This window comes from Scyliorhinus torazame, chromosome 15 (assembly GCF_047496885.1).
Source record: "Scyliorhinus torazame isolate Kashiwa2021f chromosome 15, sScyTor2.1, whole genome shotgun sequence".
Taxonomy (NCBI): Eukaryota; Metazoa; Chordata; class Chondrichthyes; order Carcharhiniformes; family Scyliorhinidae; genus Scyliorhinus; species Scyliorhinus torazame.
The window spans coordinates 56,569,015-56,593,468 of NC_092721.1; the positions used below are offsets into that span (position 1 = coordinate 56,569,015).

General features: G+C 49.1%; 1 protein-coding gene across 1 annotated transcript in view; it reads right to left on the reverse strand.

Annotated features, from left to right (window-relative positions):
* LOC140391389 (T-cell surface protein tactile-like) overlaps positions 1-24,454 on the reverse strand; it is a 187,607-nt gene that overhangs the window by 135,020 nt on the left and 28,133 nt on the right. The window lies entirely within an intron of this gene.

Below are 24,454 nucleotides of genomic sequence, written 5' to 3' on the forward strand. Positions count from 1 at the left end.
AATATTACAAGACGAGGATGAACCACCTCTTGGTTCTTCAGGACAAGATGACCTATGCATTGTAATTTTGAGTGACGAGGAGCCATCGCTTGAGGCTCAAACACAAGATGTAGGGATGTGGATCAAACACAAGATGTGCCAACCCAACGTTGGGGATGTGGATCCAACCCAGACATCAGAGTGTGAGGCTCTGCAGCCACCCATTGAAGGTGCAAACTTGACCATGACCGCACAGCCCCTCAGAAGCATGCCAACACGAGACATCTCAGCAGACGATCCACAAACTACTGCTCCCATGGCGCAGGCCACCAGCAAGATGGGTGCTATCAAAGCCGAGCGGAAAAAGAGGACAAATCACAAAATTAGTCATAAAATAGGTATAAAAAAAAGGGGGAAAAGAAGGAGAGTGGGGAATACAGTGACTCTCACCTATGAAACTCATAATTCAGAACAAGAAGTCAGAGGCAATGTGGCTGACAGGCCAGAGAATACACAGTGACGCAGCAGCAAAAGGTATTGCATAAAGACACAAAAGAAGCTGGTGACGCCAGAGAGTACGCAATGACGCAGTAACAAAAAACATCGCATAAAGATCCGAAAGAAGCTAGAGACGCAGGCATGGACAGTAAGGATACCGGTCTTAAGACCATAAGACCATAAGACATAGGAGCGGAAGTAGGGCCATTCGGCCCATCGAGTCCACTCCACCATTCAATCATGGCTGATTTCAACTCCATTTACCCGCTCTCTCACCATAGCCCTTAATTCCTCGAGAAATCAAGAATTTATCAACTTCAGGACGCATTGCGTCAAAAGGCTAAGGCACAAAAGACCGGCATGGAAACCAGTCTTCCAGAAGGCTGACAAGAGCACAGACAATTAGAACATACATTGCAGAAGGAGGCCATTCGGCCCACCGAGTCTGCACCGACCCACTTAAGCCTTCACTTCCGCCCTATCCCCGTGTGGTAGTATGTATTGGGGGTCATGTGGGACTGGAAGCCCTAATGTCATTGGCTGACAGATCCCGGGTCCTGGTTGGCCGTTGACCTCTAGCTCCGCCCTGAAGGCGGAGTATAAGAAGCCGGAGTCCTCCCCCGCAGGCCATTCAACTATCGAGCTGTGGGGGAACAGACGCGCTTAATAAAGCCTCATCGACTTCACTCTATTCGTCTCACGGAGTCTTTGTGCGCTACAATTTATTAAGCGTGCCTAAAAAAAAGGAACTATGGAGCTCAGGATCATTCCGGAATGCCTGAGGATCAGCCCCCACGCAGTGAACGCGGCAGCAGCCTTCAAGCACTGGCAGACTTGTTTTGAGGCCTACCTCAGAACGGCCACCGGCCGGGTCACAGAAGACCAAAAACTACAGGTCCTGCACTCGAGGGTGAGCACGGAGATCTTCTCCCTCATCGAAGACTCAGAGGATTTCCAGACGGCGTTCGCAGCACTGAAAAGTCTCTATGTCCGCCCAGTTAACCAAATCTACGCTCGCTACCAGCTCGCGACGAGACGGCAAGGTCCCGGAGAATCGATGGACGAATTCTACACCGCGCTGCTGATTTTGGGACGAGCCTGCAGCTGCCCTTCGGTGAACGCAAATGAACACAGGGACATGTTAATGCCCGATGCTTTTGTGGCAGGTATGAATTCCTCCCAAATCCGCCAAAGACTTCTAGAAAGAGAGTCGCTAGGACTCTCAGAGGCCCGGGCCCTAGCAGCCTCCCTAGACGTGGCCGCGCGTAATACCCGCGCCTACGGCCCTGACCGTGCGGCAGCCCATTGGGCTCCGTACGTACCCGTCGCGACAAACCCCCCCCCCCCCCCCGGACACCCCACAGGCTTGCGCGGTCCAAACGCCAAGTCGCACCGGGGGCGCCCGCTGCTATTTCTGCGGCCAGGCGAAACACCCCCGGCAGCGCTGCCCGGCCCGCGCAGCAATCTGCAAGAGCTGCGGAAAAAAGGGCCATTTCGCGGTTGTGTGCCGGTCCCGCGAAGTCGCCGCTGTTCCGGCAGAACAGGGAGCCCTGCAAGCCGTTTACGCTCCCCACCCGCAGGCGCAGCCGCTCTGGGTCACGACCACCGCGGTCCCGGGAGAACAGGGAGCCCTGCACGCCGCTTACGCTCCCCAAACCCCCCCCGCACCCCATGTATGACCCGCCGGCGCTACCACTTTGGGTCCCGACCACCACTCCCCACGGAGAAGAGGGAATTCTGGTCGTCTCTAACGCCCCCCTAACCACCCACCCCCCCCCGGCGCCCCACGTCTGACCCGCCGGCGCTACCAACTTGGGCCCCGACCACCGCTGTCACCGGAGATGAGGGAGCCCCGCGCGGTCCTAACGCTCCCCAACCTCCCCAGCGCCCCATGTGCGACCTGCAGACGCCGCCATTTTGGGTCCCGGCCAGCACGAGGGGAGGAAGGGCGCCGCCATCTTGGACCACCCCAAACCTCTACGACGCGTGGGGGCGGCCATTTTGTCCACCCCCGTCGCCATCTTGTGACCCCCAGCCATGTGCGATGTATGGGGGCGGCCATTTTGTTCATCCCCGACGCCATCTTGGACGGCAACAACGGACCCCACTCCACTACTACAACCACGTCTCGCTTCAATTACGCTCGATCAAGCTCGGCCCCGGACACTCCAGACGACGACGACAACGGTGCTAATAAACGGCCACAAGACACCATGCCTAGTCGACTCCGGGAGCACGGAGAGCTTTATCCACCCCGACACGGTAAGACGCTGTTCCTTGACCACCTATCCCAGCGCACAAAAGATTTCCCTAGCTGCAGGATCCTACTCCGTACAGATCCAAGGATTCTGCATAGTTACCCTAACGGTGCAGGGGAGGGAGTTCAAAAACTACAAACTAAACGTCCTTCCCCAACTCTGCGCCCCCACCTTACTGGGATTAGATTTCCAATGCAATCTACAGAGCCTTACGTTCAAATTCGGCGGCCCAATACCCCCACTCACTATCTGCGGCCTCGCAACCCTCAAGGTGCAACCCCCGTCCTTGTTTGCGAACCTCACCCTGGATTGCAAACCCGTCGCCACTAGGAGCAGACGGTACAGCGCCCAGGACCGGACCTTCATTCGGTCCGAAGTCCAGCGGCTACTAAAGGAGGGCATAATCCAGGCCAGCAATAGTCCCTGGAGAGCGCAGGTGGTAGTAGTGAAGACAGGGGAGAAACAAAGGATGGTCATAGACTATAGCCAGACCATCAACAGGTACACACAACTAGACGCGTACCCTCTCCCCGCATATCCGACCTGGTCAATCGGATTGCCCAATATAAAGTCTTCTCCACCATGGACCTCAAGTCCGCCTACCATCAGCTCCCCATCCGCCCAAGTGACCGCAAGTACACAGCCTTCGAGGCAGACGGGCGATTATACCATTTCCTAAGGGTCCCATTTGGCGTCACAAACGGGGTCTCGGTCTTCCAACGGGAGATGGACCGAATGGTTGATCAACATGGGTTGCGGGCCACGTTCCCGTATCTCGACAATGTAACCATCTGCGGCCACGACCAGCAGGACCACGACGCCAACCTCCAAAAATTCCTCCAGACCGCCAAAGCCTTGAACCTCACGTACAACGAGGACAAGTGCGTTTTTAGCACCAACCGGCTAGCCATTCTGGGCTACGTAGTGCGCAATGGGATAATAGGCCCCGACCCCGAACGTATGCGCACCCTCATGGAATTCCCCCTCCCGCACTGCCCAAAAGCCCTGAAACACTGCCTGGGGTTCTTTTCATACTACGCCCAGTGGGTCCCCCAGTACGCAGACAAGGCCCGCCCCCTAATACAGACCACGACCTTCCCTCTGTCGACAGAGGCTTGCCAGGCCTTCAGCCGCATCAAAGCGGATATCGCAAAGGCCACGATGCGCGCCATCGACAAGTCCCTCCCCTTCCAGGTCGAGAGCGACGCCTCCGACGTAGCTCTAGCGGCCACCCTTAACCAAGCGGGCAGACCCGTGGCCTTTTTCTCCCGAACCCTCCACGCCTCAGAAATCCGCCACTCCTCAGTGGAAAAGGAAGCCCAAGCCATAGTGGAAGCTGTGCGACATTGGAGGCATTACCTGGCCGGCAGGAGATTCACTCTCCTCACTGACCAACGGTCGGTAGCCTTCATGTTCGATAATGCACTGCGGGGCAAAATCAAAAACGACAAGATCTTAAGGTGGAGGATCGAGCTTTCCACCTTCAACTACGAGATTTTGTATCGTCCCGGAAAGCTGAACAAGCCGTCCAATGCCCTATCCCGCGGCACATGTGCCAACGCACAAATTAACCGCCTCCAAACCCTCCACGAGGACCTCTGCCACCCGGGGGTCACTCGGTTTTATCACTTCATCAAGTCCCGCAATCTCCCATACTCTTTAGAGGAGGTCCGTACAGTCACAAGGGACTGCCACATCTGCGCGGAATGCAAACCGCATTTTTTCAGGCCGGATGGTGCGCACCTGATTAAGGCTTCCCGCCCCTTTGAACGCCTTAGCCTCGATTTCAAAGGGCCCCTCCCCTCCACCGACCGCAACACATATTTTCTTAATGTGGTGGACGAATACTCCCGCTTCCCATTCGCCATTCCCTGCTCTGACATGACCGCGGCCACAGTCATTAAAGCCCTGAACACCATCTTCACACTGTTCGGTTGCCCCGCATACTTTCACAGCGACAGGGGGTCCTCTTTCATGAGTGACGAGCTGCGCCAGTTCCTGCTCAGCAAGTGCATAGCCTCAAGCAGGACGACCAGCTACAACCCCCGGGGGAACGGGCAAGTAGAGAGGGAGAACGGCACGGTCTGGAAGACCGTCCTACTGGCCCTACGGTCCAGGGACCTCCCAGTTTCACGGTGGCAGGAGGTCCTCCCGGACACCCTCCATTCCATCCGGTCGCTATTATGTACGAGCACTAATCAAACGCCTCATGAGCGTCTCCTTGTCTTCCCTAGGAGGTCCTCCTCTGGAACGTCGCTGCCGACCTGGCTGGCGGCCCCAGGACCCATCTTGCTCCGAAAGCATGTGCGGGCACATAAGGCGGACCCGTTGGTTGAAAGGGTTCACCTCCTCCACGCGAACCCGCAGTACGCTTACGTGGAGTACCCCGACGGCCGACAGGACACGGTCTCCCTGCGGGATCTGGCGCCCGCCGGCAACACACACACCCCCCCCCGACACCATTCACCCAACACCCCCCCTTCCTGCCACCGCCGCACCCCGCGACCGCCCCCTTCCCAGGAGGATCGGTTCCCCTCCCCTCAGGCCCGACCAAGAATAAAGCCCAAGCTGAAACCGTAAGGCTCCCGGAGACGACAACACCGGTACCAGCACCACCACCACCACCGGGGCCGAGGCGATCGACACGGACGACCAGACCGCCCGACCGACTCGTGGCGTCGATCTAAATCAAAATATGGACTTTTCACAAGAACATTTTGCTTTTCTCCCGATACCTTCTGTAAATAGTTGAAACAGGACAAAATTGTACAATACTGTATTGCCATGTGAATGTTTTTCCTCCCAGGACCAGCCCTGTAAACCCTTACCACCATACGAAGCATCACACCGCCGGGTTCATTTTTGACAAGGGGTGAATGTGGTAGTATGTATTGGGGGTCATGTGGGACTGGAAGCCCTAATGTCATTGGCTGACAGATCCAGGATCCTGGTTGGCCGTTGACCTCTAGCTCCGCCCTGAAGGCGGAGTATAAGAAGCCGGAGTCCTCCCCCGCAGGCCATTCTACTATCGAGCTGCGGGGGAACAGACACGCTTAATAAAGCCTCATCAACTTCACTCTATTCGTCTCACGGAGTCTTTGTGCGCTACACCCCGTGACCCAATAACCCCTCCTAACCTCTTTGGTCACGAAGGGCAATATATCATGGCCAATCCACCTGCACGTCTTTGGACTGTGGTAGGAAACCGGAGCACCCGGAGGAAACCCACGCAGACACAGGGAGAACGTGCAGACTCCGCACAGACAGTGACCCAGTGGGGAATCGAACCTGAGACCCTGGCGCTGTGAAGCCACAGTGCTATCCACTTGTGCTCTGTGCAGGGTGATCCTGTCGGAGATGCACAATGAGCTGCGCACAAAGGACACATTTAGCAGGCATATCATGTTAATTGAAGAACAGTTAAATATGTGGATACATGTGCCACATGTGTTAAACAATAATACCAATCATGTTTTGCATATCAATGTTGATATCTTCAAAGGAAGGGGGATGTGGTGATATATAGCTATTTACTTTAATAAACAGTTATTCATTAATCGACTTGGTTTTTCCCGTCTGTCAGGATATTACATCTTGGATGAGTCACTTTTTCTCTGAATCTATGTGTCTTTAGATTGTCTGGGCTCAGTTAATGTTGGGACATCAGGGAGTTTACAAATCACACCTATAAGACATGTGTCCAATTTGACTTCATCCATGTAATGCTGCGAACCCAGGGCAAAGTTAGGAAACTTTACCAGCAGGCCTCCAATGTCATAGTTCATTGGTAATCTCAAGGCTGGAGTCTGGTTATGATGCTGAGATGCTAATCAAGCAAGTGTTGTTAAGATCTCTGCTTTAAACAAGCAAACCCAAGTAACTTCCCCTATTTATAAACAATTGATTTCATTTATTGCCTTGTGAAGTCTCCCTCTGATTCTGCCTCCTCTCTTTGTGTCTAAGACAGAGTGATAGTAATCCAGTTCAGCAGATCACCAAAATCTGAGTAGCTAGAAGTGTGTGCAGGCTGTAAAGTGTGAGTGTGTGGTTTGCAGCAGTCATACGTGTGCGAGGTTATGGATGAGAAGTGTGAGTCATAATTGGTGGATATTGGGAGGCAACTGAAGTTGGGCAGCACGGTAGCATTGTGGTTAGCACAATTGCTTCACAGCTCCAGGGTCCCAGGTTCGATTCCGGCTTGGGTCACTGTCTGTGCGGAGTCTGCACGTCCTCCCCGTGTGTGCGTGGGTTTCCTCCGGGTGCTCCGGTTTCCTCCCACAGCCCAAAGATGTGCGGGTTAGGTGGATTGGCCATGATAAATTGTCCTTCGTGTCCAAAATTGCCCTTAGTGTTGGGTGGAGGTGTTGACTTTGGGTAGGGTGCTCTTTCCAAGAGACGGTGCAGACTCAATGGGCCGAATGACCTCCTTCTGCACTGTAAATTCAATGATAATCTATGATTAATCTAGGACAAAGGTTTGGCACAACATCGTGGGCCGAAGGGCCTGTTCTGTGCTGTATTTTCTATGTTCTATGTTCTATTCCTTAACCTTCCAAGGCTGCAAGCCAATGTTTTCCTGCGACCTGTTGGAAAGCACCAGACCTTGTGATCACAACTGTTGTCCTGTCCATTTATGATCAGTCCCGCAGGATTGAGAAATAATTACTGTATGCTGATCAAAAAATGACTTGTAGTTGTTCACTGAAAAATTCTATCGAGAGCAAATACTAGCAGGTATTCAGAGGAAACAGTTGCACATTGGGGACTGGTAGATACTGAGGACTAGTGCAAAGGGCAGGTAGGAGACAGACATACCACTGTGGACTGTATCTTCAAGGGGGTGGATGCAATAATAACTTAGATTTATATAGCATAGTTATTAATTGGTATATGGAAATAGTGCTGGAGAAATTAAGGGACTAATAGCAGATAAATACCCAGGACCTGGAAAGCTACATCCCAGTGTGCTAATGGAGGTGGTCATAGAAATATTGGATGTATTGTTTGCCATCTCCAAAATTCTCTAGATTCTGGAACAGTCCCAGCAGATTGGAGAGTGGCAAATGTACCATTATTTAAAAAAGGAGAGAGGAAAATACAGGGTGTTACGCAATAGTTAGTCTAACATCAGTAGTAGGGAAAATGCTCGAGTTTATAAAGGATCTGATCACAGGACAGTTAGAAAAAAATCAATGGGATTAGACAAAGTCAACCGATTTCTGAAAGGGAAATCATGTTTGGCAAACCTAATTGTATTTTTTGAGGACATAACTGGTAAAATAGAGGATAGCACAGTGGGACGGTGGTTAGCACTGCTGCCTCACAGCTCCAAGAACCCAGGTTCAATTCCGTCCTCAGGTGACTGTGTGGAGTTTACACATTCTCCCTGTGTCTGCGTGGGTTTTCTTCAGGTGCTCCAGTTTCTACCCACAGGCCTTAGAAGTGCAGGTTAGTTAGATTAGTCATGCCAAATTGCCCCTTAGTGTCTAAAAGGCCAGGCAGGATTGCAGGGGTGTGGGGTGAGGGTGGGGGCGTGGGTCTTGGGAGGGTGCCCTTTCCAAGGGTTGGTGAAGACTCGATGGGCCAAATGGTCTCCTTCTGCACTGCAGGAATTCTAATATTCAGATAAGGGCGAACCAGTGGATGTGGTGCATTAGAAAGCTTTTGATAAAGTCCCACATAAAAGACAAGTGTGCAAAATCAAAGTGCATGGGATTGGGTATAATATATTGGCATGGATTAAGAATCGATTAACAGGTCAAGACAGAAAGTAGGAATAAATATGTCTTTTTCAAAGTGGCAGGCAGTGACTAGCGATGCCCCGCTTGGCTCGATGCTTGGGCCCCAGTTATTCACAACATACATGAATGATTTGGATGTCAGAACCAAATATAATATTACCAAGTTTGCTGATGACATGAAACCTTGTGGGAATGTCAGTGGTGAGGAGGATGTTAAGAGGCTTCAGGGTGATTCAGGCAAGTTGAGTGAGTTGGCAAATACATTTTAAATACTGTATAATGTGGATAAATGTAAAGTTATTCACTTTGGACAGAAAAACAGAATGGCAGAATATTATTTAAATGGTGATAGATTGGGAAATATTGAGGTACAAAGGGACTTGGGTGTCCTTGTACACCAGTCACTGAAAGCAAGCATTCAGGTGCAGCCACCAGTTCGGAAGGCAAATGGTATGTTGACCTTCATTGCAAGAGGACTTGAGTACAGGAGCGAAGATGTCTTACTGCAGCTGTACAGGGCCTTGGTGAGACCACACCTGGAGTATTGTGTGCAGTTTTGGTCTTCTTATCTAAGAAGGGATACACTTGTCACAGAAGTAGTGCAGCGAAGGTTCACCAGCCTAATTGCTGGGATGGCAGGATTATCATATGAGGAGAGACTGGGTCGATTGCTCCTGAATTCACTGCAATTTGTAAGAATGAGAGGAGATCTCATTGAAATTTACAAAATTACAACAGGGTTGGATGCAGGGATGATGTTTCCCCTGGATAGGGGAATCTAGAACAAGGGGTCACGGTTTCAGGATACAGGGTAGGCCATTTAGGACTGAGATGAGGAGAAATGTTTTCACTCAGAGGGTGGTGAACCTGTGGAATTCTCTACCACAGAAAGCTTTGGAGACCAAGTCACTGAATATATTTAAGAAGGAATTAGATAGATCTAAAGGTGTCAAGGGATATGGGGAGTGCGTGGAAGTATGGTGTTGAGATAGAAAATCAGCAATGATCATAACGGAGCAGGTTCAAAGGGCTGAATGGACTACTCCTGCTTCTACTTTCTATGTTCCTATTGCAGTAAGACATCCAATGATGTTTGACAGAAAAGTTACAAAGGAAAATTTGATCCTGAACTAATAAGATGCAGTGATAGTATAGGTTACCAAAAGCTTGGTCGAAGATGTAGGGCGGGATTCTCCGATCGCCGAAGTCGTGTTCGGCGATCGGCCGGAGTATCCGCCTTTAAGGCTGAATCGGGGACAGTGCTAATTTTGCGATGGTCTGCCCCCTCAAAAATGGCGTACTTGGGGAGTACGCCGCATGCCATATGGACAGCCTCAGGATTTCACCAGAGGCCCTCCTCGATCCTCTGCCCCCGATGGGTTGAGTCCCCAATGGCGTCGCTCACGTATGCTCACACCATTTGGGGACCTCGCATGATGGCTGCGGACTGAGCCCAGCCGGGGGGAGCCGTTCCGCTGGCAGGGGGGGTTTTGTCGGGGGCTGGGGGGGATTGTTGAGGGGTGGTCCGGGGTGGCGAGGCTGGTTACAGGGGGCAGTTTTTGGCAGGCCGGGTCCGCGTGCAGCTGCCACCATGTTGCATGGCGCGGCCATTGCATACCGCCGCCGTATGCATGCGCGGCCACTAACCCACCCATTCTCCAACCGTATCCGCAAATAAAGCAAGGGGTTTTACGCTTTGCAGGTGCTAAACCCCCCCGCCTGGCAGAGGATTGGTGCAGGGGCGGCGGTGACCTTCTGGTCGTAAGATCGCAGGATTGGAGAATCCAGCCCCAAGGATTTAAGGAGCATCTTAAAGGTAAGAGTGGTAAAAAGTGAAGAGACTCAGAGAGGAATTTCCAAGGTTTAGGGCTCAAGACGGCTGAAGAAATGGCCACCAGAAATGAAGCAAAGAAAATCGGAGATGAGCAAGAGGCCAGGATTGAAGGAATGCTAAGATCTTTTTTTCTAAATTTAGAGTACCCAATTTGTTTTTTCCAATTAAGGGGAATTTAGTGTGGCCAATCCACCTAACCTGTACATCTTTGGGTTGTGGGGCAAAATCCACGCAAACACGGGGAGAATGTGCAAACTCCACACGGACAGTGACCCTGGGACCTGGGACCTCGGCGCTGTGAGGCAGCAATGCTAACCACTGTGCCACCGTGCTGACTGAAGGAATGCTAAGATCTCGGAAGCTGTAGGGATTTTAGAGAGGGGGAAGGCTGCGGTGGGATACGAAAACAAGGATGAAAGCACTAAAACTGAACAATGCTAGACTGCGAGCTAATGTAGGTCAGAAAACATGGGGTTTGTGTTTGAATACGACTTAATGCAAGCGAAGATTTAGATAGCAGAGATTTGAATGAGTTCAAGTTTACAGAATGTGCGTTGTTGGAAGCGGATTGGGGGCTAGTACACAATGGCAGTAGGTACACACTGGAAAATAATACAAAGAATGTAATTAACCTTTTGTTGTAGCCAGTAACAAGGCAAATCTTTTCCAGATGCAGTTACAATTTTGCTTTTAATAATGAATAGACAAGATCTGCCACTGCTCCATAAGAATTCTTTATTGATCATTGCCATATGTTTGAAATAGTGCTCTTATAGCAAACTAAAATGCAAATTATAGTAAAGTTAAACTCTTTCAGGATGAAACCAATAATGAGCTAGTCACCACAATTTCCTGTTAATCATTTGCAGTTATCGCTGCTGATGGTGATTGTTCCACGTATTCAGGACATCAGTGTCTTGACCACATCCTGAATCAGATAGTGATCACAAAACACAGATGCAGCAACCTATTGGAAAGAATGAGACTGTGGCTCAGATCAACGGATTAGGGCTTGTGATTGGGAACATGTTTTTCATATACATTTAAAATAAGGTGCATGAATTTACCCGCAAAACGGCATAGCATCAAAATTCTGCTTTCAGCCATATTTCACATGACTGCTCAGCTCAATTAATGCCTCTCAATTACAACTCTGAACTTTTACTTTGATCGTTCTATTTTGTTCCTACAGATCATAATGAATGGGGGATATTTCCAGAGGTATGTTTTCTGCAAGGAAATGCATTAACATAATGTCATGTAACTAATTTTTGTATATTTTCTGACGAGGAGGCTCAGGTTAAGTTAATTTGTATAACTTGCTGATTTTGAAACTCTACTTTGATTACTCTATTCAAAAGAATATCTGTCATGTAAGCTTGAAAGGGAAGCATTGTGTGCAGTGTGTATGCTTATATCATGTCCAGGCAAGGGTCACATATGGCCACTTGCATAAATAAATCATTGCCTACTCTATAACCCTCTACAAGAGTTTCCTTTATTCCTCAGTATATGTCAACTTGCTGTATAATTATATAACATTGTTAAAATATGTAAATACTGTCTACATGACAGACACAAATAAATACAAGTCTTTTTATTGATCTCTTTTTCCCACTGGCAAAAACTAATGGTCAATGTATGAGCTTGTCTACTCCAAAACAACTGAACTACTTTCAAGAACTACTGAGAATGAACACAACACATTGCACATGGAAGGAACACATTTAAATTTGATGTACAGAACTGTGGTTTCACAGTTAGTGTTCCACTTCAAGCTGATTCCAGTTGGTAATTATCTTTGCAGGTTCCCGATTTTGGATTTCAGAAGATTGAAAAATAATAGATTCAACATACCATTCAAGAAAGGAAGTTGCCTGACATCAGGTATCAGAAAATGATGTCATTTTGTGAAAGAAATGCAAAAAAGACACTTAAATTCATAACGTGGTCTTATGAAAGGGACATCATTTTGATGGTGAATCTATTGGAGTTATTTTTGAGGAGGTAACTAGTAGGGTAGCTAAGAGGAAGCAGTGGATATAGCATAGTTGAACTTTAAAAAGGCATTCAATAAGGAGCCACAAAGCGGGTAAGAACATAAGATAAGAACTCATGGTGTTAGGGTAATATGTTGGCATGGACAGAGGTTTGGTTAAAGGACGCTTCCAACGTTCCTGCCCCCCAAAATGATAGCCCACCCAATTAACCATCCGACAACCAGCCACAATTGAATAAACTCCTCTCTCCCTCTCCCATTAGCTCCTCTTCTGATTGACACCATCAATAGGTTCACCCTTTAGTTGAATATCCTGTCAAACAAACTTCTTCTGATCAAACCACCTGCAGACAACACTCCTTCCCACATTGCAATCAATACCCCCCACCTGCTGCAATAGAAACTCCCCCCCCCCCCCCGACATTCACCAATCACTCCCTCTCCTCCACCTCTGGAATCAAATCCTTTGGCCTGTTAAGTAACCCTCCTCATCAATTCCTTCAATGAACCCCCGTCGTCCACCCCCTCTAATCAACTCCACACTACCATCGATCCATCCACCAATGAACCACACTCCCTCCAATCAGGCTGACCACTGGGCACAAATAGACTGACTATATCACTGACACATTTGTTACAACACCCTGGGCAAGTGCGCAGGTAATTCCAACCCCACAGACCGTGGAGTTCAAAAATAAGTGAATTAACCAGGGGCAGGACGGTAGTGCAGTGGTTAGCACTACTGCTTCACGGTGCCGAGGTCCCAGGTTCAATCCCTGCTCTGGCTCACTGTCCATGGTTTACGCCGCCACAACCCAAAGATGTGCAGGGCAGGTGGATTGGCGACGCTTAATTACCCCTCAATTGGAAAAAATGAATTGGGAACTCACCAAACATACGGAGAGTCACCCAGCAGGGCATTCCAGATCGGCTTAGCCCCGGAGTTGCAATGCAGCTGATACCGGGCAGCACGGTAGCATTGTGGATAGCACAATTGCTTCACAGCTCCAGGGTCTCAAGTTCAATTCCGGCTTGGGTCACTGTCTGTGCGGAGTCTGCACATCCTCCCCGTGTGTGCGTGGGTTTCCTCCGGGTGCTCTGGTTTCCTCCCACAGTCCAAAGATGTGCAGGTTAGGTGGATTAGCCATGATAAATTGACCTTAGTGTCCAAAATTGCCCTTAGTGTTGGATGGGGTTACTGGGTTATGGGGATAGGGTGGAGGTGTTGACGTTGGGTTGGGTGCTCTTTCCAAGAGCTGGTGCAGTCTCGATGGGCCGAATGGCCTCCTTCTGCACTGTAAATTCTATGTTATTTGTTACCAGCCAAGTCCATCAAAATCACATCACAGGCTATGCCACAGAGCATACTGAATCAGAAAGGCATGCCGGATCAGACCAAATAGTGGCTTTCGAGGGGAGATGGTGTTGGGGGAGGGGGAGGGTTCAGCTCAAAGCCAAAGATCTGTAATGTTGCACAGGACAGGAATTTAAAATGAGAAATACGGAACAGATAAGGATTCAGCCAATTCCTTACACATTGTGGAATTTTACCTCAACAGTATTTATGGGTGGATACCTGGGACTTTCTGGCTGATCCACTCCCTGCAAATTTGGTAAATAGAATTATCCTTCAAAGATTCTGCAGAGGGATACCGGCATAAGTATTACACATGGGGACAGCAACAGTTCAAGAAGGCAACTCATTACCACCTTCTCAAGGGCAATTAGGGATGGGCAATAAATGCTGGGAAAGCCAGTGAAGCAGACATCCCATGAATTCATTAAAAAATAATAATAATTTGCGGAAATGTGAAAGTAATCACCTTGGTAGGAAGAGTACAAAAAGAGTGCTTTATACAGGGTGAGAAATTATTGAATGTTGTTTCTCAGGTTTAATGAAACCATACATGGAGTAGAATATTCCTAAACTAACTTGGCAGGGTGGGATTCTGAGACAAGGTTCAGTAGGGGCGCGATACACACCCCAAATTAGAAAAGATAGCAAGTGAGTCAGGATGGCATAGAAGTCACAAGGGAATTTGACAAGATTGGATGGCATTTGTTTTCATGCAAGGAGTCTCATGAATAAAGCAGATGAGTTGAGGGCACAAATTAAAACATGGGGGTATGATGTAATTGCTGTCACTGAGACATGCTTTAGAGAGGGACAGGATTGGCAACTCAATATTCTAGGATATACGATCTCCAGGTGAGACAGGTGAGGTGGTAAAAATAGGAGCGGTTGTCGCAATTTTAATCAGGGAATCAATTACAGCAGTAAAGAGGGACAACAAAGGTTCGGCACAACATCGTGGGCTGAAGGGCCTGTTCTGTGCTGTATTTTCTATGCTATGCCTATGTAACATCTGAGAAGGCTCTTTCAATGAAACCATATGGGTAAAACATAAAAACCAAAAAGGCGTAATCACATTGCCGGGAGTTTTCTCTAGGCCCCCTAACAGTCTGAGAGAAGTGGAAGAGCAGATATGTAGGCACATTTCAGAGGAGTGTAAACATAACAGGACAGTGATAGTTGGGGGTTTCAAATTCTCCAGCATTAACAACTTCAACGTGAGGTGTAAGAGGTTTTGGGAGGATTTGAGGAAAATCTTTTTTACCCAGGGAGTGGTGACGGTCTGGAATGCACTGCCTGGGAGGGTGGGAGAGGCGGGATGCTTTACATCCTTTAAAAAGCACCTGGATGAATACTTGGCACGCCATAACATTCAAGGCTATCGGCCAAGTGCTGGCATGTGGGATTAGGTGGGCAGGTCAGGGCAACAGACAGCAATCATGACTGTTATATTCAAGATTGTTATGGAAAAGGACAAGGACACCTCAAAGAACAAAGAACAAAGAACAAAGAAATGTACAGCACAGGAACAGGCCCTTCGGCCCTCCAAGCCCGTGCCGACCATGCTGCCCGACTAAACTACAATCTTCTACACTTCCTGGGTCCGTATCCCTCTATTCCCATCCTATTCATGTAATTGTCAAGATGCCCCTTAAATGTCACTATCGTCCCTGCTTCCACCACCTCCTCCGGTAGCGAGTTCCAGGCACCCACTACCGTCTGCGTAAAAAACTTGCCTCGTACATCGACTCTAAACCTTGCCCCTCTCACCTTAAACCTATGCCCCCTAGTAATTGACCCTTCTACCCCGGGGAAAAGCCTCTGACTATACACTCTGTCTATGCCCCTCATAATTTTGTAGACCTCTATCAGGTCGCCCCTCAACCTCCTTCGTTCCAGTGAGAACAAACCGAGTTTATTCAACTGCTCCTCATAGCTAAAGCCCTCCATACCAGGCAACATTCTGGTAAATATCTTCTGCACCCTCTCAAAAGCCTCCACATCCTTCTGGTAGTGTGGCGACCAGAATTGAACACTATACTCCAAGTGTGGCCTAACTAAGGTTCTATACAGCTGCAATATGACTTGCCAATTCTTATACTCAATGCCCCGGCCAATGAAGGCAAGCATGCCGTATGCCTTCTGGACTACCTTCTCCACTTGTGTTGCCCCTTTCAGTGACCTGTGGACCTGTACTCCTAGATCTCTTTGACTTTCAATACTCTTGAGGGTTCTACCATTCACTGTATATTCCCTACCTGCATTAGACCTTTCAAAATGCATTACCTCACATTTGTCCGGATTAAACTCCATCTGCCATCTCTCCGCCCAAGTCTCCATACAATCTATATCCTGCTGTATCCTCTGACAGTCCTCATCGCTATCCGCAATTCCACCAACCTTTGTGTCGTCTGCAAACTTACTAATCAGACCAGTTACATTTTCCTCCAAATCATTTATATATACTACAAACAGCAAAGGTCCCAGCACTGATCCCTGTGGAACACCACTGGTCACAGCCCTCCAATTAGAAAAGCATCCTTCCATTGCTACTCTCTGCCTTCTGTGACCTAGCCAGTTCTGTATCCACCTTGCCAGCTCACCCCTGATCCCGTGTAACTTCACCTTTTGTACTAGTCTACCATGAGGGACCTTGTCAAAGGCCTTCCTGAAGTCCATATAGACAACATCCACTGCCCTACCTGCATCAATCATCTTAGTGACCTCCTCGAAAAACTCTATCAAGTTAGTGAGACACGACCTCCCCTTCACAAAACCATGCTGCCTCTCACGAATACGTCCATTTGCTTCCAAATGGGAGTAGATCCTGTCTCGAAGAATTCTCTCCAGTCGTTTCCCTACCACTGAAGTAAGGCTCACCGGCCTGTAGTTCCCTGGATTATCCTTGCTACCCTTCTTAAACAGAGGAACAACTTTGGCTATTCTCCAGTCCTCCGGGACATCCTCCTGAAATAAAAGTTCTAAACTGGGGGAAGGCTGATTTTAATAAGATCAGATATGATTTGGTTGGAGTGGACTTGGAGCAGACACTTGTACGTTAATCTGTGACAGAACGGTGGGACAATTCAAGAAGGAAATCGGGAGAGTGAAGGACCAACATGTTCTAAGTGAACCCTGGATATTGAGGGACATACAGTATTGTATAAAGAAAAAAATAGAGGCTTAAGACAGATATTGAAGGCTCAGAACAGTGGAAGCCCAAGAGGCATACAGAACATGCAAGAGGGAATGTAAAAAAGAAATTAGGAGAGCAAAAAGGGGACATGAAGGGATACTAGCAGGTAAAGTAAAGGAAAATCCTAAGTTGCTTTACAAGTACATTAAGCGTAAAAGGATAACTAGGGAAAGAGTCGTGCACATTAAGGACCACAGTGTTAATTTGTGCGTGGAGCCAGAGGACATAGGTAGGGTTCTGAATGAATACTTTGTGTCAATGTTTGTGAGTGAGAGGGACGATGTGGATATAGAAATCAGGAAGATAAACTGTGATAAAATTAAAGAAATTAACATAGAGAGGAGGTTTTGAGTGGTCTGGCAGGCTTGAAAGTAGATAAATCCTCAGGGCCGGATGAAATGTATCCCATCTGTTGAGCGAGGCAAAGGGGGAAATAGCAGGGGCAGAATTAATCTGCATTTGGAGAGTCAGAGATAATCAAGAACAGTCAGCATGGTTTTGTTCAGGGGAGGTCATGTCTGACTAATTTGATTGAATTTTTTGCAGAGATGACCAGGTGTGGAGATGAAGGCCATGCATTTGATGTAGCCTACTTGGACTTCAGCAAGGTCCCACATGGGGGACTAATAGCAAAGGGATGCAAGGAAATTTGGCAAATTGGATCCAGAATTGGCTGAGTGGCAGGAAGCAGAGGGTGAAGGGGTGATTTTTCTGACTAGAAGCCTGTGTCCAGTGGGGTCCCATAGGGATCATTGTTGGGCCCCTTGCTGTTTATAGTTTATATAAACGATTTAGACTTGAATTTCGGAGGGCTTATCAGTAAGTTTGTATATGATATGCAAATTGCTGGGTTGGTAAATTGTGAGGAGGATAGCCTTAAATTACAGGAAGATATAGACGGGCTGGTCAAATGGGCTGATCAGTGGCAAATGGTATTCAATCCAGAGAAGTGTGAGGTGATGCACTTGGGCAGGACAAACAAGACAAGGAATATATGATGAACAGCAGCAGCCTGGGAAGCACTGAGGATCAGAGGGACCTTGGTGTGCATGTTCACCGGTTCCTTACGGTAGCAGGGAAAGTGGAGAAAGTGCTCAAGAAGACATACCCGCCCACAGCCTACCCATCCACAGCCTACCCATCCACTGCCTACCTGCCCATCCTTGCCCCCGATCCAATTCTACCAATGGCAATAGTGGGTCAATAGAAACCCTTAGTAGGCAATTATTGCACACTTCAGGGGCAGGATTCTACCCTACCTGGCGGGGCGGGGGGTTCCGGCGTAATGGAGTGGCGTGAACCACTCCGGTGTCGGGCTGCCCCAAAAGTGCGGACGTCTCCGCACCTTTAGGGGCCAAGCCCTCACCTTGAGGGGCTAGGCCCGCACCGGATTGGTTTGCGCTCCGCCAACTGGCGGGAAAGGCCTTTGGCGCCACGCCAGCCAGGGCCGAAAGGTCTTCGCCGGGCGATGCATGTGCGGGAGCATCAGCAGCTGCTGGCGTCATCCCCGTGCATGCGCTGGGGAGGGGGTCTCTTCCGCCTCTGCCATAGTGAAGACCATGGTGAAGGCGGAAGAAAAAGAGTGCCCCCACGGCACAGTCCCGCTCGTGGATCGGTGGGCCCCGATCGCGGGCCAGGCTACCGTTGGGGCACCCCCCGGGGCCACATCGCCCCGCGCCCCCCCCCCCAGGAGCCTGGAGCCTGCCCGCGCCGCCTTGTCCCGCCGTTCAAAAGGTGGTTTAATCCACGCTGGCGGGACAGGCATTCCAGCAGCGGGACTTCAGGCCTTCGCGGGCCGGAGAATCGGCGGGGGTGGGCCCGCCGCCCGGCACGGCGCGATTCCCCCGGCGGGGGGTCGGAGAATCCCGCCCAAGGTCCTCATATTGCTGCTGCTGAAATTTAGCCCATGGTGAGAGAGACTCGCCAAGCAGCCAATCCAGCAGGTTTCCCTTTAAGGGCCAAAGGTGGGGAGGGAGGGGTCCATAATTAATAGGCCTCCATTGGTTCATCAGAGGGCACCTCTAATGTGTTACCCCTCACAAAATTCCCTCACAAACCCTGGAATCCCCCCTTCTCACTTATCACCATGGCTCCAGTGAGACCTCGTCCCTCTCCAGTACTGAACAGCTCTACAAGCCCTGGGTGCAATACTGGCCAATGGCCACACTCCTGGTGTACAGGTGCTGGCACAGGAGATCTGCCGGTGTCTGGTTAATAAATGGCTCTGGAGCAGCAGTTCTTCTGTTGGCAGCACGGTAGCCTTGTGGATAGCACAATTGCTTCACAGCTCCAGGGTCCCAAGTTCGATTCCAGCTTGGGTCACTGTCTGTGCGGAGTCTGCACGTCCTCCCCGTGTGTGCGTGGGTTTCCTCCGGGTGCTCCGGTTTCCTCCCACAGTCCAAAGATGTGCAGGTTAGGTGGATTGGCCATGCTAAATTGCCCTTAGTGTCCAAAATTGCCCTTAGTGTTGGGTGGGGATACTGGGTCATGGGGATAGGGTGGTGGTGTTGACCTTGGGTAGGGTGCTCTTTCCAAGAGCCGGTGCAGACTCGATGGGCCGAATGGCCTCCTTCTGCGCTGTAAATTCTGTGAAATCTTCTGTTGGACAGGCTCTATCTCACTTGCGAGCCGGGGGCAGGGATCACAGCACCCCGTAAAATCTAGCCAAATATTCAAATTCTTGCACATTGCATCTGGGGAAAGAACATTCAGTTAACTAAAATAAATCTGGTATGAAAAGAAAGCGTCATTAATGATGACCCTGTTGTTAAATCTATCTGGTTCACTAATGCCATTTAGGGAAGTAAATTTGCAGATCTTTTATTATACCGCTTTGGATACTTGTGGGGGGGGGACTTACCAGGGGTAAGCCATGGGGTACGAGCCTCTGGCACGGAGTCTGTCCCTGTTGCTCAGAAGGGAAGGGGGGAGAGGAGCAGAGCATTAGTAATTGGGGACTCGATAGTCAGGGGCACAGATAGGAGATTTTGTGGGAGCGTGAGAGACTCGCGTTTGGTATGTTGCCTCCCAGGTGCAAGGGTACGTGATGTCTCGGATCGTGTTTTCCGGGTCCTTAGGGGGGAGGGGGAGCAGCCCCAAGTCGTGGTCCACATTGGCACGAACGACATAGGTAGGAAAGGGGACAAGGATGTCAGGCAGGCTTTCAGGGAGCTAGGATGGAAGCTCAGAACTAGAACAAACAGAGTTGTTATCTCTGGGTTGTTGCCCGTGTCACGTGATAGTGAGATGAGGAATAGGGAGAGAGAGCATTTAAACACGTGGCTACAGGGATGGTGCAGGCGGGAGGGATTCAGATTTCTGGATAACTGGGGCTCTTTCTGGGGAAGGTGGGACCTCTACACACAGGATGGTCTACATCTGAACCTGAGGGGCACAAATATCCTGGGGGGGAGATTTGTTAGTGCTCTTTGGGGGGGTTTAAACTAATGCAGCAGGGGCATGGGAACCTGGATTGTAGTTTTAGGGTAAGGGAGAATGAGAGTATAGAGGTCAGGAGCACAGATTTGACGTCGCAGGAGGGGGCCAGTGTTCAGGTAGGTGGTTTGAAGTGTGTCTACTTCAATGCCAGGAGTATACGAAACAAGGTAGGGGAACTGGCAGCATGGGTTGGTACCTGGGACTTCGATGTTGTGGCCATTTTGGAGACATGGATAGAGCAGGGACAGGAATGGATGTTGCAGGTTCCGGGGTTTAGGTGTTTTAGTAAGCTCAGAGAAGGAGGCAAAAGAGGGGGAGGAGTGGCGCTGCTAGTCAAGAGCAGTATTACGGTGGCGGAGAGGATGCTAGATGGGGACTCTTCTTCCGAGGTAGTATGGGCTGAAGTTAGAAACAGGAAAGGAGAGGTCACCCTGTTGGGAGTTTTTTATAGGCCTCCTAATAGTTCTAGGGATGTAGAGGAAAGGATGGCGAAGATGATTCTGGATATGAGCGAAAGTAACAGGGTAGTTATTATGGGAGACTTTAACTTTCCAAATATTGACTGGAAAAGATATAGTTCGAGTACAATAGATGGGTCGTTTTTTGTACAGTGTGTGCAGGAGGGTTTCCTGAAACAATATGTTGACAGGCCAACAAGAGGCGAGGCCACGTTGGATTTGGTTTTGGGTAATGAACCAGGCCAGGTGTTGGATTTGGAGGTAGGAGAGCACTTTGGGGACAGTGACCACAATTCGGTGATGTTTACGTTAATGATGGAAAGGGATAAGTATACACCGCAGGGCAAGAGTTATAGCTGGGGGAAGGGCAATTATGATGCCATTAGACGTGACTTGGGGGGGATAAGGTGGAGAAGTAGGCTGCAAGTGTTGGGCACACTGGATAAGTGGGGCTTGTTCAAGGATCAGCTACTGCGTGTTCTTGATAAGTATGTACCGGTCAGACAGGGAGGAAGGCGTCGAGCGAGGGAACCGTGGTTTACCAAGGAAGTGGAATCTCTTGTTAAGAGGAAGAAGGAGGCCTATGTGAAGATGAAGTGTGAAGTTTCGGTTGGGGCGATGGATAGTTACAAGGTAGCGAGGAAGGATCTAAAGAGAGAGATAAGACGAGCAAGGAGGGGACATGAGAAGTATTTGGCAGGAAGGATCAAGGAAAACCCAAAAGCTTTCTATAGGTATGTCAGGAATAAGCGTATGACTAGGGAAAGAGTAGGACCAGTCAAGGACAGGGATGGGAAATTGTGTGTGGAGTCTGAAGAGATAGGCGAGATACTAAATGAATATTTTTCGCCAGTATTCACTCAGGAAAAAGATAATGTTGTGGAGGAGAATGCTGAGCCCCAGGCTAATAGAATAGATGGCATTGAGGTACGTAGGGAAGAGGTGTTGGCAATTCTGGACAGGCTGAAAATAGATAAGTCCCCGGTACCTGATGGGATTTATTCTAGGATTCTCTGGGAGGCCAGGGAAGAGATTGCTGGACCTTTGGCTTTGATTTTTATGTCATCATTGGCTACAGGAATAGTGCCAGAGGACTGGAGGACAGCAAATGTGGTCCCTTTGTTCAAAAAGGGGAGCAGAGACAACCCCGGCAACTATAGACCGGTGAGCCTCACGTCTGTAGTGGGTAAAGTCTTGGAGGGGATTATAAGAGACAAGATTTATAATCATCTAGATAGGAATAATATGATCAGGGATAGTCAGCATGGCTTTGTGACGGGTAGGTCATGCCTCACAAACCTTATTGAGTTCTTTGAGAAGGTGACTGAAAAGGTAGACGAGGGTAGAGCAGTTGATGTGGTGTATATGGATTTCAGCAAAGCGTTTGATAAGGTTCCCCACGGTAGGCTATTGCAAAAAATACGGAGGCTGGGGATTGAGGGTGATTTAGAGATGTGGATCAGAAATTGGCTAGCTGAAAGAAGACAGAGGGTGGTGGTTGATGGGAAATGTTCAGAATGGAGTACAGTCACAAGTGGAGTACCACAAGGATCTGTTCTGGGGCCGTTGCTTTTTGTCATTTTTATCAATGACCTAGAGGAAGGCGCAGAAGGGTGGGTGAGTAAATTTGCAGACGATACTAAAGTCGGTGGTGTTGTCGATAGTGTGGAAGGATGTAGCAGGTTACAGAGGGATATAGATAAGCTGCAGAGCTGGGCTGAGAGGTGGCAAATGGAGTTTAATGTAGAGAAGTGTGAGGTGATTCACTTTGGAAGGAATAACAGGAATGCGGAATATTTGGCTAATGGTAAAGTTCTTGAAAGTGTGGATGAGCAGAGGGATCTAGGTGTCCATGTACATAGATCCCTGAAAGTTGCCACCCAGGTTGATAGGGTTGTGAAGAAGGCCTATGGAGTGTTGGCCTTTATTGGTAGAGGGATTGAGTTCCGGAGTCGGGAGGTCATGTTGCAGCTGTACAGAACTCTGGTACGGCCGCATTTGGAGTATTGCGTACAGTTCTGGTCACCGCATTATAGGAAGGACGTGGAGGCTTTGGAGCGGGTGCAGAGGAGATTTACCAGGATGTTGCCTGGTATGGAGGGAAAATCTTATGAGGAAAGGCTGATGGACTTGAGGTTGTTTTCGTTGGAGAGAAGAAGGTTAAGAGGAGACTTAATAGAGGCATACAAAATGATCAGGGGGTTGGATAGGGTGGACAGTGAGAGCCTTCTCCCGCGGATGGATATGGCTGGCACGAGGGGACATAACTTTAAACTGAGGGGTAATAGATATAGGACAGAGGTCAGAGGTAGGTTCTTTACGCAAAGAGTAGTGAGGCCGTGGAATGCCCTACCTGCTACAGTAGTGAACTCGCCAACATTGAGGGCATTTAAAAGTTTATTGGATAAACATATGGATGATAATGGCATAGTGTAGGTTAGATGGCTTTTGTTTCGGTGCAACATCGTGGGCCGAAGGGCCTGTACTGCGCTGTATTGTTCTATGTTCTATGTTCTATGTGGCTTATATAGGATCCCAGCAATGTGGTTGACTCTTATCTACAACCTGAAGCAGCCCAGAATGTCAGTCAGTTAGAGCAAAACTTGCAATGGAAAGATCAGAGAAGAATAAAACCATTTGGACCACACGGCATTGGACTAGGCACCAGATTTGTATGCGAAAGGTTCAACACTGCAAAGTCCTTCTCACTAATACCTGAGCAATCAGACCAGCATTGGAGAGCTATTATAGAAACGTAGTCAAGCAATAAGCTAACATTATCATACTCCCTTGTACTGTTTTACACCCACTGAGCACTGACCTTTGATCTCCTGTCAACACATTCTACTATCTTACGTTTTGCCACTGTTTGTACTCTTGAGGCCTTAATGGCACCACGAACAACCACTTTTGTCTTTTGACTAATGTCCAAAGGCACCTTTGTCAATCTTCCCTTTGCCCCACCTCCTCCAACTTTATAATTTATTACATTTCTATCACTCTTCACCTCTGTAGAAGGGTCATCCAGACTGGGCACTATGGGCTGGATTCTCCATTCACTGACGCCGATTTCGTAATCGGCGATCGAGCGGAGAATCCCTTTTTACGACAAAATCAGGGGCGGCGCCTGTTTGACGCAGGTTTTGTACGCTCCGCCCCCGCCGAAAAAACATTATCGCAGCGCAACACACACTGTTGGGACTGCCTCACGTGTCACCTGAAGGCCCTCTCCCGATGCTCCGATGGGCCGAGTTCACGACGGCGCAGAGATTTGTGGTCCCAGCCATGTGGGTAGCCGGCGTGGCGGCTGCGACAGCTGGGGGGACTGGTGGGGGTTGGCCAGGGGGCGGCGAAGGGGTGTCCAGGGGGCACTATCAGGCAGGTCGGATCTGTGCCTGGCCGGTGCCATGTTATTTATTTTTTGGAGGCCAGACAGTTTATATGGCTCAGCTGCTAGCCCCTCACCGGTCGCAGCATCAGTGAATGGCCACCGCCGATTCTTTCCACGTAAAACACGACTGATCTTCCGGACTTAGCCTCAGAATCGGAGAATCTGGCCTATTAGCTCTGTTTATCTCTGCACAGAAGCTGCCAGACATGCTGAGCTTATCTGACATTTTTTGTTTTTATTTCAAATTACCAGCATCTGCAGGATTTTGCTTTTATTAGAGTCATACTTACTTACACAATATAGTCATA